Source organism: Homarus americanus, unplaced genomic scaffold (assembly GCF_018991925.1).
Source record: "Homarus americanus isolate GMGI-L3 unplaced genomic scaffold, GMGI_Hamer_2.0 scaffold37641, whole genome shotgun sequence".
NCBI classification, from domain to species: domain Eukaryota; kingdom Metazoa; phylum Arthropoda; class Malacostraca; order Decapoda; family Nephropidae; genus Homarus; species Homarus americanus.
The window spans coordinates 3,487-12,762 of record NW_024737874.1 but is presented as its reverse complement, the minus strand read 5'-3'; the positions used below and the strand labels follow the sequence as shown (position 1 = coordinate 12,762).

General features: G+C 40.2%; 1 non-coding gene across 1 annotated transcript; it reads left to right on the top strand.

Annotated features, from left to right (window-relative positions):
- The first annotated feature begins 7,933 nt into the window (after positions 1-7,933).
- LOC121873607 lies at positions 7,934-8,049 on the top strand. The gene has a single exon (XR_006090277.1). It is a non-coding gene; the product is annotated as a U5 spliceosomal RNA (small nuclear RNA).
- Positions 8,050-9,276: the final 1,227 nt, after the last annotated feature.

Genomic DNA, 9,276 nt, shown 5'->3' with positions numbered 1-9,276 from the left:
CCTTCACAGTTTTTTACTATTGTCCCTCCTGTTGGTCTCGATGTTGGGATTCCATGTTTTGTTGTAGTGATAACTTTTAATCCAATTTCTTCAGCAGATTCAGGTTGTATATTGTGATCAGTTTCCATCTTATCTTCTCTCCTCCTACTCCTTTGTCTTATAGTCTGTCCTTTTGTTATTTCTATCTTCTCTTTGTCACTTCTAGTCATTTGTCTGGGATCTCTATCAGTCGCTTGTGTTCCTTGTGTATCAGCTGTTGCTCCTTGCTCAAACCTTTGTTCGTCTAGATGTAGTCTTTCTCTCAGTTCGCTTGCATATGTTGCCTGAAATAGTTTTTCGGATTGTGGATTTTCTGGAAATATCATCTCTGGTAGGTTATTCAATTTAAACATTTTCCTTAATTCCTCATTGTATGATCCGGGTGCAATGATATTGTGCAAATGTGCATGGATCATACTAATCATTACCTTGTCATGTATTGGCTCACTTAGGTTTAATATGGTGGATTCTGGTCTATGAGCCTCTTGGACCGCTCTCTTGGCTATTTCGACGTATGTCGTATCCTTCTTGTCTTGTTCCTTTTTCCTTGTTTCTTGTTCCTTGTACTTTATCATGTGTTTTTTTTATTGGGCATGCCATTGCTAACGTCCTGTGTCCTATGTATGCATTCCCGTTTCTCTTACAGTTGAGACAGCCAACATGTGTGTTCTTACATTCAGTGTAGGTATGGTCGTCGCCTGCACAATCTGAGCAGTACTTTTTTCTTTTTCCGGACAGTCTCTCGTTGTGTGTTCTTCATATTTGTAGCAGGAGAAGCAAGTTTGCAGACTGATGAATGTCTCCTTCTTTATTTGATATGGTGTGACTGACATGTTGAATATTAGAAAGCCCTGTTGTAAAACTTTCTCAGCCATTGACACTTCTTCAAAAGTAATCTTAAAAACATGAGTATAGTCCTTTATCTTAATGACTTCTTCAATCTTCATCCACCTATTTTGGCGTTCCAGTTCATCTTTCAGGTCTTACGATGTCTTCCTCCCGATCTCTTGGTCGACTTGACGAACAAAAACTGATCTTTTTGCTTTTTGTTCTGGTGGCATGACAACAATAAGGCCTTCATTGTAAAATATATCTCTTGCTTCTTTTGAAAGGATTTTATCTGAATCAAAGTCATCTTTACAGATTACTTTAAAACCTTCATTGGTGCTGAATATTCTTGTTAGTGGGACTTGCAATTTGTTGTAAGTGATTTCTGCCACTTTTCCCCTTCCAATAGAGTGTCCCTTATCTCTATGTTTTATTCTAATGCTTGTTGTCATCTTCTTGATTACATCTAATCCTACCTATAACACAGGGCTCCTGCCTGGGAGCAGTGACCCCGCCCCCCCTCTTGGACGGGCGTCGGGCTCGTAGGGTTCTGCACCCAGGTTACCTGTGACTATAGTTATATCTAAGAAAGTTGCCACCTACCGGTGACCCCCGGACAAGGGGTGCCCTGCACTATCACAGGTTCCCTTGCCGGATCGACCGTATCGCTAAGTCCCGCCTCCCGTTCAAAGAACGGAGTGCATGAGGGGGAAGAAAAAAGGAAAGAAGAGGACTTAGAGAGTAGAAACAGCCTACCTACCACGCCACGTTCGGTTAGCCAATCAGAGCACCGCAGTAAACGTGCATGTATCACGCCACCGTGGGGCACCACTGATTGGCCAATCCAGGACGTAGACGCACGGGTAGTAGTCAAAATTTGGGGAGCCCAAATATTTGTTTTTTCCAAAAGTTGGAATTTCCCGTACAATCTGTGATGGTAATTACACCGTCACTATGTTGAGTAAGTACAATCACTAGGATTGAGTGTCTTATCACAACAAAGTTGCAGACTGCTCAAACATGCAGCAAAATAGGCAGGTCTTCGCAGCTCCGGGTCCAGCAGAGAGAGAGATCACCACGAGGTCAGGTCTTATATAGCGGAGGTAGGCGTGGCTTAATAGCTGACCTCCGTGATGAATGGCGGCGCTGGTTGACCTAGACCATGAGGCATACACTGGGGAATTCGCGGGGTCGGCTACTCAGCGACAAACAGCATTTGTAGGGTAGAAATCCACTACAGTACTCCCCCCTTCCCTCCAGGCGGTGTAGGAGACTTGTTGTCTGCAGGGTTGCATGGCACATGTGAGGCAGAACGGGCGGTGCATGCCACATGTGAGCCATAACGGCGAGGGCGTGGATGAGCCGGCTGCTAGAGGAGACAACTGTCTAAATATACAATATCTGTGGGAGTAGAGAGGGAGAAAAAGGGTGTGTGGAGGCTATGAATGTTGTGCTTCCCTCACGGCAGGTACAGAGTCGTCAGATGCGCCTGCTGGGGTGTGTGGGCCTGGGTCAGGAGCAGGGGCTGCGTCAACAGAAGCGGATGAGGGCTCGTGACAGCAGCTGGGTCCACGACAGCAGCAGGGTGCAGGACAGTAGCAGGGGGGTACCTGAGGGAGAAAAGAGGGGTGTGTGGGTCCACACTCAGGCGCATGGGCCGCGTCAGGAGAAGGGGCTGCATCAGGAGGAGCGGCAGGGGGTACTGCTGGGCCGGGGGCTGCGTCTGAGGCAGGACGGGTGTGTTGGGGTCGGTAGGACGTGGTGCTTGGGGCAGGAAGAGGAGCAGCTGTCTGCTTAGAGTAGCAGAGCTGCTCTAGGGTGTCTAACCTGCAGTGTAGAGACAGTAGCTGTAGAGCCGATGAGAGCTGCTTCTGTGTGGATAAGCCAGTCTTCCATGTTGCTTGAAGACTGGGAGAGTGATCAGTTTCTCCTCCATCCTGTGTGAGTGCGAATCTCCGGGGGTCACCATTTGTGGATGTGATAAGCCTCCGATCCTGTGTGAGGCGGAAATCTCCGGGGGTCACCTATCAGGGGTACGAGATGTTTGGGTTCGCACTCAGGATGGGATGGAGAAGCGAAACCTTCAATAATGTGCTCTCTGTATACATATTGGTGGCTGATGTACAGTGCAGCTTGCGCTGGAGAGTGGCAGCATGGTTACAAGCATGATGTAGAGAGAGCTGGTTGGTGAGGGTGCTCAGAGGAGGACCAGCTTGTGGGTCGCCATGGTCGCTGGCGGGGGCGAGGGCCGCCAGGCAGGAGGAGGAGGAGGAGGAGGTGTTGCTTGCTGGTTGGTGTAGGTCGAAAGGGAGGTAGGTCGATACGATACGAAGTCTTTAGTTAAGAGGTGAAAGAAGATTATTAGGGGTTGAAGGAAAAGTGGTGAAACTGAAATACAGTAGGAGTAGAAAGAATCTGGGCTCAACCAGATCGCTTCATCTTTCTTATTGGTGTTTTGTCTTTGTTGTGCTCCCTTGGGTCGTCAGACCTTTGTATTAATATTGGTTTATTTATATAATGCTGCTTATTATTATTATTTGTTATTGTTGGAGTTAGTGAGCCCGCCCAGGTCCTTGTGTAACTGGGAGGGTAGTCACATTTTTATTTTTTATTTTTTTTTGAGGTGTTAGTTAAGTGTTAGTTGTGTTAGTCTAAAGGTACACTGTATGGAGAGGCCTGCCAGGTTCTTAGTGGAGCTGGTTGGTCACTCTCATCTTTATTCCTCTAGTAATGTTTTATGTAGAAATGTGTATATTGAGGCAGGAGGTGGTTCAATTACTTCTTCCTGGCTGATATAGCTGGGAGGGTAATCACATTATTATTATTAATATTACTAATATATATATATATTTTCTTTCTTTTTTTCTTTTTTTTTATGGAGTTAGTGAGCCCGCCCAGGTCCTTGTGTAGCTGGGAGGGTAGTCACATTTTTTTTTTTTTTTTTTTTTTTTTTTTTTTTTTTTTTTTTTTTTTTTTTTTTTTTTTGCTAAGATGTTAGTTCAATGTTAAATGTTAAATATTAGTTATGTTAGTCTAAAGGTACACTGTATGGAGAGGCCTGCCAGGTTCTTGTGGAGCTGGTAGGTCACTCTCATCTTTTATTCTCTCTATTAATGTTTTATATGTATATTGGGGCAGGAGATGGTTCAATTACTTTCTTCCTGACTGATTTAAACCAACTGTGTTCTTGGAATTCTTCGTTGTCTATATTATTTATCCAGTTTTGATATGTTTCTGTGTTAAGTTCAGTCACTTTTTTCCAAATATTTACAGCTTTGTTGTGTATATCTACATTGATTGCTAAGAGGTTTGCTCTCTTGTGTAGCTGTTCATTATTGATGTGGTCTGTATATTTTATGTTATATATAAATCTGAGGGCTATATTTTGTACTGTTTGTAACCTTTTAATGCACGTTTTACTAAGGGTGTTCAATGGGATGGTGGGTAGTCCATAATTGATTTGACAAGGGCAATATAAATCTTTCTTTTGTTATTAATGCTAAGGTTCTTAAAGCGTTTTATTTTTGATAATCTTATTCTTGCCTGTCGTTCTTTATCTTTTAAGTATGTTATATATCCTCTTTTTGTTAGTTTTAATCCAAGCATCCTGCCTTCAGTGTCGTATGGGTATAGTTCCTGGTCGACTATTACTGGACTTGTTTTAATCTTGGCTATTGGTATTATCTTGAATTTGTTCTTATTTGTCCTGATTTTCCATTTTTTCTCAAAATCATTTATGTTTTTTATCGCTCTTACCGTGTACAGTGCCATAAATTGAGTTGATTTTCCTGGGTATGATACTATTTGAGTAATATCATCAGCAAACATTACATATTCGCTAAAGGGGGTAGGTTGAGGTGTGTCTGAAGTATAAATTGTATATAGTGTTGGAGAAAGGCATCCTCCTTGAGGTACTCCACTCTCAAGATTAGACATATTTCCCATAAAGTTTCCAATTTGAATTTGTGCTCTCCTATCATTTAAATAGTTACACAATATTCTTAGCAAGTATTCGTTAAGTCCCAGTTTTAATATTTTAGATTTCAAGCCTAAATGCCAAACTTTATCAAAAGCCTTAGAAACATCCCTTAAAATTATATTGATCTGGTTACCCTTGCTTTTTTCTATTGCAATTATTTCCGTTATTGTAGCTATTGCAGTTAGGGTATTTCTATTGGGCATAAATCCATGTTGTCTGTTGTTAGTTTTCCCATGTTGTGTTAAAAAGGCTATAAGTCTTGAATTTAATATTTTTCCAATAGTTTCCCGGTAATTTCTAATAAAGATATTGGCCTGTAGTTTAATATTTCCTTATTGTCCTTACCCTCCTTAGGAATAAATATCATTTTAGCATATTTTAGTTTGTCTGGAAAGTAACCAGTTATTAAGCATGCGTTATAAATGTTTAATAGTGTATTTAAAATGTTTTCAGGTAGATTCATGATCATATTTCGTGTAATACCTGTGAGCCCAGGGGCTTTTTCCTTAAATTTCCTCAGACAGTGCATCATTTCTCCTATGGTTATTATTTGATTATTAGGTAATAAGTTATAGTCTATATATTGCCTTGGGGTGATTCTATGTATTTGTTCCTCTCCCATTTCTTCTTCTATCCTTTTCTTCGTGTTCACTATCAAAATCTTCATTTTCCTCTATCTGATATTTTAAAACTTTTTACCCATCTTTTAACGTTGACTCTTGTTCATTTTCCTCAGCAAATTTTGTTCCATTTTTGGTCTTTAATGTATGGTGTTTTTTGGTTGAGAAATTATATCATCTTGTTTATGGAAGTCCAAAATGTTTTTTAGGTCTTTAGTCATGTCAGCCGCCATTATAATATCATTCCATTTTTATTGTTTTAGCCTTACATGCATGTCTTTAATTTATTCGTGTGCTATCTGTGTTTTATATAGCCATCTGTTACTGCCGTGTCTTTCCATATACCTGCTTATTTCATTGTAATATGGTCTGGATTAATTTAACTTCTTCTGGTAGTCTGTTGTTGGGTAATGTTCTAAAGTGTGAAGTAGGAGTGTGTTTGGTTATAGATGTTTTTATTGCTGAGTGCAGTCTGTCCATTTCTGAGTCTATATCTTCTGTTGTTTTCCCTTGTAGGTTAATCGAGTGGTGATTACTAAAGTCGTCTTTGAAGCTGTCCCAGTCTGTTTTACTCATTTTCAGTCTCTTTTTTATTGGTATCTGTATGGGGCTTGTTGATAGTGTTAGTATAATTGGCAGATGGTCACTGCCTGTAAGAGGTCCCTTGTATTATATGGTAATTCGAAAAAGGCTTCGAGTTGTTGCAAAAATTTTGGTTCTGGTGCTCATCGTGTACATTTCTCCAGGTTGGTGTTATATCTGATGATTGATTTTCCCTAAATTTATTAATTGATTAAGGGCGTTTCCCACGACGTTATTATTTGTATTGTCAAAAATCCTATGTCTGGCGTTAAAGTCTCCTACGATGTACATCGGATGACTATTGTTAGCCAATTTTAATAGGTGTTCTATAGGTAAGTAGGGTCGTCTCGGTGGGAGATAAGTAGTAGCAATAATTACGTCTCCTTGAGTTGTATTTATTTTTATTGCTAGAAATTCATCCTGGAAGTCATCAATTAGTTTAAATTTTAAGTTTCTTTTAACTGCTATCGCTACTCCGTCATTTTTCTCGCCCGATTTATTTCTTTGGTTTACATAATAGTTAAAGAGTTTTATGTTGTTGTTTTCTGTCTCACCGTGACTGCTTATTAGTATAATGTCAGGGTCAATTTCTTGATATATATTACTTAGGTTAATTCTCTCGGTCTTCCAGTTTCTTACGTTGTGTTGTATTATTCTTAAAGTTCTTACTGTTTGTCTATTGTCCATTATTTCTTATACTTGGATTGTGACTGTTGGAGTGGAGACCTATCGTCCTGTTTCCCGCTTCTGACTCTTCTAAACTCTGACGGGTCTACTATTTTAAAGTCTTTGGTCGTAATCTTTAGTTTGTCTGTAGTAATTAGTGACCAGACATAATCTTCACTTAGGGATTTTTCTTGATATGTCCACTTGTATATCCCTCCTTCACAGTTTTTTACTATTGTCCCTCCTGTTGGTCTCGATGTTGGGATTCCATGTTTTGTTGTAGTGATAACTTTTAATCCAATTTCTTCAGCAGATTCAGGTTGTATATTGTGATCAGTTTCCATCTTATCTTCTCTCCTCCTACTCTTTTGTCTTATAGTCTGTCCTTTTGTTATTTCTATCTTCTCTTTGTCACTTCTAGTCATTTGTCTGGGATCTCTATCAGTCGCTTGTGTTCCTTGTGTATCAGCTGTTGCTCCTTGCTCAAACCTTTGTTCGTCTAGATGTAGTCTTTCTCTCAGTTCGCTTGCATATGTTGCCTGAAATAGTTTTTCGGATTGTGGATTTTCTGGAAATATCATCTCTGGTAGGTTATTCAATTTAAACATTTTCCTTAATTCCTCATTGTATGATCCGGGTGCAATGATATTGTGCAAATGTGCATGGATCATACTAATCATTACCTTATCATGTATTGGCTCACTCAGGTTTAATATGGTGGATTTTGGTCTATGAGCCTCTTGGACCGCTCTCTTTGCTATTTCGACGTATGTCGTATCCTTCTTGTCTTGTTCCTTATATAGCGGAGGTAGGCGTGGCTTAATAGTTGACCTCCGTCATGTAAGGCGGCGTTGGTTGACCTAGACCACGAGTCATACACTAGGGAATTCGCGGGGTCGGCTACTCAGCGACAAGCGTTTGTAGGGGAGGAATCCACTACAACATTGTAACAATAACAATCTCGTTGATTTGCTATATTTGTTCAGATTTAAAGGAATTATGTAAATTAAATCCTCTTAAAGAAAATTCACATTAAGTAATACCACTTTTGACTGCCAATCACGGTAGTCTTAAATGCTACGAAGGACTTATAAATCTTATTTTATAACTGTTCTGGACACTGGACAATAAAACCTTTAATGTCCTTCTTGACTGGAACTATAATTCCAAGTATGTTCTAAGTTAATGTTTGTTGGGGTCTTGAACAACTTTGCGACCATAGTTCTGGTTTCCCTTCAAAACGCATAAATCTTTCGCCTTTTACTAAAGATTTTTGTGGGGGGGAAGAACTCATTGAGTCTTAATGAATTTGTTCTTAGCCCATTCACATGGGCTCACAAAACTAATTAAAATTAGCTGAAAATAATCGTACATCTTTTCACATCTACAGCGTCCTGGATGGAACAATTATCCCGACTATTACAGATCTAAATCAGGTTGGGAGAATACAGATCTGTCATAAAATTACGTTCATGCACTTATGAAAAATTACTCTTGACTTCAAACAAACCAAAATATTTACAACGAAAACTCGCGCTCGAACATTGCAGGGCAAAACATAATGGCAACTTAATTTAAATTCTAAATACTACACCTACAATCAAAACAAGTATGACTTATCTGTCAAGTTGAATACAGGTCAGCCTCATAAGTAAAGAGAATACATACCCAGACAACACCAAGAGAATTGGAGAGCAAGACTGCAGTCGGTGTCAGGAGTAAAACTGACACGGCCAGCTTTTCTCAGTTGGTGGTGGGAATTTAAGGTCCTCTGGTGTTCATAACCGGAACCACAGTAACTAGTCTAATGGCTGTTATGCACAAACTTACTAATTAGAATAAATCAACTAAATAAATGTATTTTACATAGTCCAAATAAACCAGTTTCTACAAGTTCGCTGCTCGACAGACTGCTGATCGTACGTTGTTGTTATACTGTAATTGTCATTGTCATAATGACATGGTTGGTCAGTTAAAACCTATTAATTCATATTAAGCTCTACGTTCACAAAACCAAGCAGGCATCCCCTGGACTCCCGGCTCACCTAGCACGATGTCCTCCGTAAACTTCCTGACCTCTCATATGTCTATGACTTATGGTAAAGGGTCGCGGAAAAGGGAAGTGATTGCTGCCCATATCATCATTGGGTATGACTCTGCTTGGGAGATTGGTATCCCCGCATCCCCTGAGCAACGCTCTTGCGCATTATGCAGAAGACCTGACAGCCGCACCCTTATCCACTACCTCCTAAGATGTCCCCGCACACAACTCTTCCGTGACGCCTGTTGGACCACTACCCCACGACCCCCTGACGGAGACACGATGATCCTCCCCATACTGGCCAGATATTATGTAAATAATATTGATGATGTGTTAAAGGAATATCCTTCCTTCCTTAGGCTTTAGTAAGCACCTTTATAATATTTGTATATACTTGTGACACTTGCCAGATGCTTCTGGTGTTATTATACAGGGGTACCTAGTGACCGCACAGGGTGTTCATGAAATTTGAATTGGTGAGAGAACACCCTTACTTTGCGTCAACTTAGAGATGTCTGATT